Source organism: Synchiropus splendidus, chromosome 18, assembly GCF_027744825.2.
Source record: "Synchiropus splendidus isolate RoL2022-P1 chromosome 18, RoL_Sspl_1.0, whole genome shotgun sequence".
Lineage (NCBI taxonomy): Eukaryota > Metazoa > Chordata > Actinopteri > Syngnathiformes > Callionymidae > Synchiropus > Synchiropus splendidus.
The window spans coordinates 6,744,373-6,752,933 of NC_071351.1; the positions used below are offsets into that span (position 1 = coordinate 6,744,373).

At 44.1% G+C, this 8,561-nt stretch overlaps 1 non-coding gene across 1 annotated transcript; it reads left to right on the plus strand.

The window, feature by feature from the left end:
- Positions 1-8,376: 8,376 nt before the first annotated feature.
- On the plus strand, positions 8,377-8,448 carry trnaq-uug (transfer RNA glutamine (anticodon UUG)). The gene has a single exon. It is a non-coding gene; the product is annotated as a tRNA-Gln (tRNA).
- The last annotated feature ends 113 nt before the right edge of the window (positions 8,449-8,561 follow it).

The window sequence follows — 8,561 nt, forward strand, 5'->3', positions numbered from 1 at the left end:
ACAAGACAAAAGGCTTTTATCTGAAGTTTTTCTGAGACGATTGGAGATGTTCTAGTACTGAAGGAAGGATCACAGCTCTGAGCAAATGGCTAGGTAAGAGGAGGCTTCACAAGTCTGGAAACCAAACATACAACCAGACCGTGCCTTGAACTTAGCTCCTTGAAATGGCTGAGATTCACACAGCAACCCTGAAGAAGCTGTAAACACAAGGCTTTATGTTGAGGCTGACCTTCACGGGCCACTTGTCGTGGTATTGATCCAACATAATCAGTTGGTGTGGGATGCAGACACTCCCTTTTTTCCTTTTTTACCCCAAATATTGATGCGACTGAAGAAGGACAAAGAGGAACTAGTGAATCTCATTGAAGCAACCAACATTGTTTCAAAGAAAATAACTTCAGGCTGGAAGTCATTTTTCAACAAACAGCAGAAAGTTTCTTGACAAAGAAGGAGACGGAGGTGGAAAATGGAGGGAGGGGCTGCAGACGGATGAGACAATGGATTGCTGCGTCATGGTTTGACAACCCTGATCAATGTCTGCTTGTTGCGCAACACCCAACCCTCCTCTTCGTCTCCTTTTCGTTCCCTTTTTAACGTCCCTCAGGCGTCTGTTTACCACACACACAGCAAAAATGAAGAGCTGAGTATTGGTGTCCTTTCACCAGTTTTAGCGAATAAAGTTAAGGAAACAACCTCCTGCGCGTGATGTTGTTTCTCCCCCCAGACCAACCCCCAACTTCTGCCTCCCGTCCTCTTGACCTCTGACTCGGAGGGATTCATCACAAGTGGCGAGGACAGAGCTCCCATTGCAGCAGCAAATGGATCCATGAAGTGTTTGCAAACACTGAGGCAGAAATACAACCACCTCCACCTCGGTCGACACGCCACCGAAAGCATCCTCACATGACACTTGGGTCTGGATCTCAACGGCCTCCCTGACCATGTTTAAAGCATGAAGACCCTCTGTCATTCATCTCTTCTTCCACACGCTTCTGGATTCTCTTTTCACTTGAAACTTTTCTGATTCAATTTCAGCCGGTGATGAAATCATACGCCCACTCACTGGTGATTTCACACCACGAGGGCTCTGTTTTTACATTGGACACCACATGTTCTGCTGCAGCTGGAAAGTGGGCGCAGCTTTCAAAGGAGAGAACAGCAGACTTCACTTTTGGATCCGCACCAGAGGTGGTTTTGTTTATGGTGCTCAGGTTTGTGGGCACCGTCGGACCGAAAATGAAGAAGTGAAGTTGCTTCGCTCTCAGTTGAGTTTCTACTCTGTCCCGCTCACTCTTTCATCCAAATGATACGGCTTCATCTTCGTCCGATCGGTCTGTTAGTAAAACAACTTCCAAAGTTCCAAATGGTTTCCAATGGAATTTTCAGGAAATGTCGAGGAGCAGACATGTTCTGGATCCAGGAAGTCTGGAGATCACTCACTGCAGATCAGTCTAGCTTTTTTTCAGGTGTAGAAAATGTTTATCTACCGTAAGTATTTGTTCATCCTTCAAAGAAACTCATGACTGTAACTTTTTTTACTCACTAGTACAAGCACAAATACTCACAATATAATGCTACACATTCTTCATCTTGAACCAAATATGGAAGCATTTCATAAAAACAATGGAAGAAATGCAATTGGAACGTGGCTCAAAACTGACAAAGCAATGGATGGAACAATTTATTTGTTTATATATAGTATATAATATTTTTGTTGTACATCTTTCTGATAAGTATTTATTTCATATTTATTTATTTCTGGACATATAGTTTTTGTTTTTGGAAACCAGAGGCCTCAGACCGAAATTTCATGCCATGATATAGTGATATGTTTTATAAATATAAAAAAAATAAAGGAAATCTAAGTCTCTAAGTCTAAGTCTAAGTCTATCTATAGTTCACGTAGACCGGTGTATTTGGAACAGAAAACAATGATAGTAACTGACGAATTCTGTTGATACTAATCTTTAACTTTTTATTTTGACTTTGGATTTAAGTTTGTTGTACTTGTGGATTTTTCATATTTCCCTTGAATAAACTGAGCTCAACTGTAGGGCATTAGAGCAAAGGAGGAGTGAGTCTGGTCCACTCAGGGCTTTCAAACTGAACTTACTTGGGGTCAATATACCTGTCTGACACAAAACCCCAGGGCAGGTGGACAATTCAATTCAGTGTACTAGTTGATGCCGAATGCAGAACATCATTGAAAAATAAAATTCATTCACAGTTAACTCTTGTTCAAGCTCTTGAAAGCTATTTCCATTCAACCTGCATGAGTGGATCCTTCAAGAGGAACCAAACAATACCGCCGAAAACCCATCATTTCCCGACAACCGCACCACAGAAGCATAGCTATTTCTATGCAGCCACGATTACGCAATCGAACCATTTGGGACGCACAGTACATTTTCCATGAACAGACTGTGTGGACCAGAGTTCCAGGGCAGATTCTCAAAATGCCGCCGGAGTAGCGTCTCCTTAGGTCCCCACCGGAGGCTTGAAATTCAGGGCATGAGGGTTCAGTCATGAGCGGACACGTGACCCAGGTCACAACATCACCGAGCGCTGGCTCTAAGCTCCGAGGCTGAGACCAGCACATGACCAGGGAGTCATACATGTGGAAAAGAACAGAGGGTTTTAGACTCGCTGTCATGAGTGCTTTGGAGTTTTTTTTAGTTTTTTTTTGCCGGGTTGCCATAGAAAAATCAATATTATTATGATCATAACAGACAGCATCACTTGTTGTTTATCTGCTAATCCACAGGAGCCAAGGCATCGACTCTTCTTCCTTCTTCCTTCCTCGTACCTTCCTTTGTTGACAGCCTTTCTGTCACCTTTGATCAGACCAGAGTGTGGCGCCACTGTTGAAGGTGATCAATGACTTGTCCTGTAGAGGAGAAGATGCAGCCAGAGATTGATAATCACTGATCAGTAACTATTGATAAGTACATCATAACAAATGAGTAATAATGGTAAGAAGAGGATGATGAAGAAGAAGAAGAAGAAAGAAGAAGCAACTCACCCACTCTGCATCTTTGTGTGTTTCGGAATGAATTCGGAATCTCCTCCTGTACATTGCAAACGTGACCTCGATGTTCTTTTTTTTTTTTGACAATTTTAGAGTTATGTCACATCTTTTTAATTTTGGGCAACAACTGCTGCCATCATTCAGAAGGAGACGCTTTCAAATGTCACCAGTGCACTGTAAAAACACTGTGAGGAACACACTGCTCCGTTTGGACGGCCCCACTTATTTTGAAAATGTGAAATGCGTCATGAATGCTGGAACGACCGGGGGATATTCAAGCAATAACTTTTCTCAAATTCCCAGCAAAGACGGATGGTTGCCAGGCAGAGACCAAACATCATCACGGTACCTGCTTCCGTCGACATGATGAAAAATACAGGAGTTTATCACACGTTTCCCTCGGCCATTTAGACATTATTTAGCAAATAAAAGTGGAAAATTGAAGCTGGCAGCCGCGAAGACGACGCTGTCCAGCCAGAGTTATTCATAGATAATTACACACTTGTTTTGCCAACCCGTCCTGACTCAAGTCTGCAACAAAGCAAACACACACACGCATTCATTCAAAAGAGGGGCTGAGTTACTCACCGTTGCTGTGTGGTTTTGGCTATTGTCAGAAATTGCACATCTCTATCTATCTATCTATATATTAGTGTTGGGACTTTCACAAGTTAATCGTATTTAATGCGTTAAAATATTAGCATTTTAAGTTAATTTAATTTAATGTAGTTCGCTCTCCAAACAACAGGGAACCTTTGTAAGTGCAGGAGTTCCTGCTCCACTGATCCCACTGATGCACAAGACACGTGGCAGCTAGGATGAGAACAACAACAACAAACATGGAGGAATCCCTGAACAAAAGCAAACAAAAGCATCTGTTTGCTTTTGTTCAGGGAGGTTTTTCGCTACACAATGAGCAGGGTTTCCACTACTCTGAATGGACTTGAAATTCTTATAAAATTGAAATTCTTATACAAATACTTTCAAGACATTAAAAGAGCTTTAGTTTAAATAAGGTGATATAAAAACTTGAATATATCCACCATCGTGATTTATTGTGCTATTGTCAAACTGATGCAAAATAATATTTTGTTGTTTAAATGTATATGGGTCCATCATTTGATTCAGTAACATACCAAATTCAAATTGAAAAATGTGGCTTCTTGTGGCAAATATTTTTAAAAACATTCTTTTAGCTAAGTTGCATCCAAGTAGCAAATACCAAAGAGAGAAAAGGCGCAGTGGCAACTGTTGTAGTGAGCATGGAACGTTGATCTGTTTGTGTCACCCAAACTACTAACAGTGGTTTCTGATGGGGCTTCATGAAACAGCTTCAGAGCCCGCTAGATGGCGCTCTTCTGGATTTGAACACCCATTTCAATATAACCTCACATCCTTTTAAAAGCAAGAGCGCCACCTAGTGAGTCCTGAAAGTGAGGCCAGTGTTTCATGAAGCCTCATCACTCCCTTCCTCATATGGGATAAGCGGAGCACAGCTTGGATAGTAACAGTCAAGCCCCTGCTGTGCACGCATCAGCACATCTTTCTCAGTGTCGGCTCATCGCCAGGAGCCACATTTCCCTGCTGCAGACTCCACTCTTGCGCAACTGATTCATGATTAAACAATGAGTTTTTAAAGAAGACAATCGAAAAGAGGACGGTATGTCATGGTTCAGGCAAGACATGGACATGATGGCGGGAGGATAGGAGAATCCAAAATAACGTTGGCAACACAGTCTGAGCAGAGTCCATGAGCCTCGCGACAAGCACCCAAACTGGTCTATCATGCCTCTCTGAGCTCATTCAGGTCACCACATCCATTTCCCCTCAGTGGTCTGTACTTTTGTGGCTTCCTTTACCTAATCCCACACTTGCACTCTCCCCGTGACTCACTCCACACACACTCCTATGTGTTTACCGACTCATGTCAGGTACACACATGGTTCACGACGTGCCGCCTGGAAGTGGCAGGCCACTAAAGTCTGTGTTTACCTTCATAAATGACAGTTGCAGAGCCATGGGACATGAATACGCAGAGTGAAATGATCACAAATACCATTCTGTGGAATTATAAGGCTACATTAACATAAAGCTCGGTTCATCTTCAGCTTTATTCATCTACACGTCCATTCCTTGTAGCGAGTCATCCCTTCCAGAACCATGTGCTTTGACTGAAAAGAAGTCCTTTGATACCAAGAACCTGCTCTTCTTCACGTGGACAGTCACCCCCACGAAACAAAGTCTGGAAAGTCAATGTTTTCCGGTGTGGCACTTCTGTCAGTATTGATGTGATCAACACTGGAGATCCACTTTAAACCCTGTGATCAATACATCATTGTTCAGTTTGGTGAGACTGTTCTCCAGTCGTGAGGCTAACTGCATCTGACATGTCACTGCGGTCTCCCACCGCCTCCCCTTCACAGAGCTGCAGCCTGACTTCACCCAGACTGTGTGGAATCAACACTTGGAAGAGCCCCGCCCTCCCTCACACAGGTGATTTGTCTTGGTCACATTTTGACACTTTCCTCGACAGACAGGATGGTGTTGACATCTTGGCTCCTCCTTCTAACCGCAGAGGTCCCTTTTCATGTTGGAAATGCAGGCACTGTGACCCTCCTTCCTTCCTTCCCTGGTGTAGACCCAACCATGAAGCAGACCGTCGCTGCAATACACACACTCACTCACAGCCATCACCCTTTCCCCGGCCTCTAACCATCCGAAACACATGGCTAACCTGGACCAGGACTGTGAACCAAACCGAAAGCCAGTTATGATGTTTTAACCCTCAAATTTAGGCTTAACTTTATTCGGACCGACCGACTACGCCAAATGTATTTTTCCCAGAATTTGGTCCTGACAAGAATAGATAAACCAGTCACACACACGCGCTGCATCTTCATTCCTGTGGACCAGCAAACGCTGTAAATCAGTCTGAAGTCGTGTTTTAGCTCAGTGTCCCACCAGGTGAGGCGCCTCTGATCCGACCCACAGACTGTGGACTGTGTGGAGCAGAACTCCCACAAACAGACCTGTACTGTCAGCAAAGACCTACGAGTGTGTGTGTGTGTGTGTGTGTGTGTGTGTGTGTGTGTGTGTGTGTGTGTGTGTGTGTGTGTGTGTGAATGAACATGAACACATTTGGAAATCATTGAATTTAAGGAAACATCGGCGATAGACAGAAGCCTGATAGGAGGATGAGGAACCTCTATTTTCCAGGTGTGTCCATCTAGGTGGAGTCAGTGGGGCAAGCCAGAGTGGACCGAGTCAAGCCGTTGCAGATGAAGATTTCAGTCTGGCTGCTCCGTTTAATGGTGACCCTTGGTGAGTTAGAATTCACATTCACCTTCAGAACAACTCACGGCTGTCACGTCTTATTTCATCCATGGGAGGGGAGAGAAGTGTGCTATTGTTGCGTCCTGCACCTCTTGCTCACTCTAATTGTTTACAGCAACAGAGAATTGTCAGGCTTCATTAACTCTGAACAGACAAGGAAGAGCCTGCAGACGGAGCCGCTTCAGTCGCTGCTTACACACCCATCTAGAGGCTGCTGGATAAGCTATGCTTACTTCATATTTTTAAGAGTGAGAGAAATGTTATTGACTTCTGAGTTTACGGAATGAAACTGTGTGTGTGTGTGTGTGTATATATATATATATATATATATATATATATATATATATATATATATATACACATACAGTGGTGCCTCGGTTTTCGAATGACCCGGAATACGAACAAATCGGAGTTTGAACAAAAATTTCGAGATTTTTTTGCTTCTGATTTCAAACAAAAATCCAGAACTCGAACTCCCCCGAATAAAGCCGGAAAAACCAGTGCAGCCTCTGTATGCAGACGTGTCCCGTTAGCTACATGTACTGACTGTTTTGTTCTTCATATTGAGGTGTAAAACCTTTCCTGTCTCCACACTGGACCCTGGTAGAGTGTCACAGGGGAGGTGCAGGGTTTGATGTCCTGTTGTGGGCTGGAGCTGGGACAGGGATGAGGCGAGTCTGGGACAGAGCGTGACTTGGTTTATGACTTTGTCACAGCCAAACTGCACAGAAGCGCACATTCAGAGCTGGACACGCACCGGGCACCTCTTCACTTCTGGAGAGACGTCACTCACTCGGCAACCCCTCCCACATGCAGCGGCCGCACACATAGAGGAACAGCGCACCTGCAGCAGACACTCTACATTCACTCCTACAAAAGACTATTTTAAGGCTTGGAACGCATTAGTTCTTTTTCCATTCATTGTAATGGGAAAAATCGATTCAGATTTCGAACAAATCGCTTCTCGAACGGTGACTGGAACGGATTGTGATCAAGAACCGACGTACCACTGTATATATATATATATATATATATATATATATATATATATATATATATATATATATATATAGCTTATAACTGCTTAGGAATGAAGATAAAAGGCGTTGAAATAAAAACATCCATGAAGGTGAGGAAGCAATCAGGTCGTAAAATAGACCCATTTGTGTTGAGATTATCTGGAAAATAGGATTAAGTTAAAGGTGCATTGCGATTATGGAGCTTTGCCTGCAGGTATTTTCACCCTCAGCTCCGCCTCTTCACTTGACTTTGGTCGCGTCATGTCGTCCGTCCGTCCGGAACAAGCGCCAGAACCAACAGTCTGTGCATCGTCCTTCGCGTTGTTAAACGCAGCCCGACCCCCTTATGATTTATGGCCAGAGATATTCCTGCGTGGATGTGTTGGCCGGACGGCTGTGGAGGTCAAGTGGGACGGCTGTGCTCAGGTGCCGGGGACTGTGATCGCCTTTAAACTGTCGGTATAGATTAAGCTGCATGACATCAGGTGACGTCTCCTCAGAGAACCTCCGCGTCATCTGTGGACGGATGCAGCCGCATGCGACACGACGCCCGCGCCATACAGAGCAGAGTTAAACACCGAGAGTTGACGCTTCCATCTGCTAAAAACCCAACTAGAAACGCCAACGTTTATTATTAACAGTCGATCCTTAAATAGGGAGCACAGCTGCCCCCACGCGGCCATCCGAGAATTACATCCAGGATCTCAATATTGGCAATACACACGTCATTCGGTCCGATTTAACCCTCCTCTACGTTACAGTCACAGACAGCAGGACGAGATCTGAGGATGATCCAAGCGTGTGGACGCCTCGGATCAAGGCGTCTGCTGAATGATCGATGTGAGTACGAGAAACAGAATCGGCTGTGTGAAACAAACGCACTTAGAATTGAGTAAAACTGCTGTGTTTTTTTCCCCAACACTGGCAGTAGTTTTCTATGTGAAACGCAACACCATATATATATAAGGTTAGATTTAGTCCGTCACGCCGCCAGCTGGTCCCGTGGTGTAATGGTTAGCACTCTGGACTTTGAATCCAGTGATCCGAGTTCAAATCTCGGCGGGACCTGCAACTAAAACTTTTTTTTTTTTAAGTTAATTTTATGACATTGATCATATGCAAACGTTATGTCTTAGGTTTTTAAACGGAAGGCAAGACAGTTGGGACGCAGTCCGTTCCTC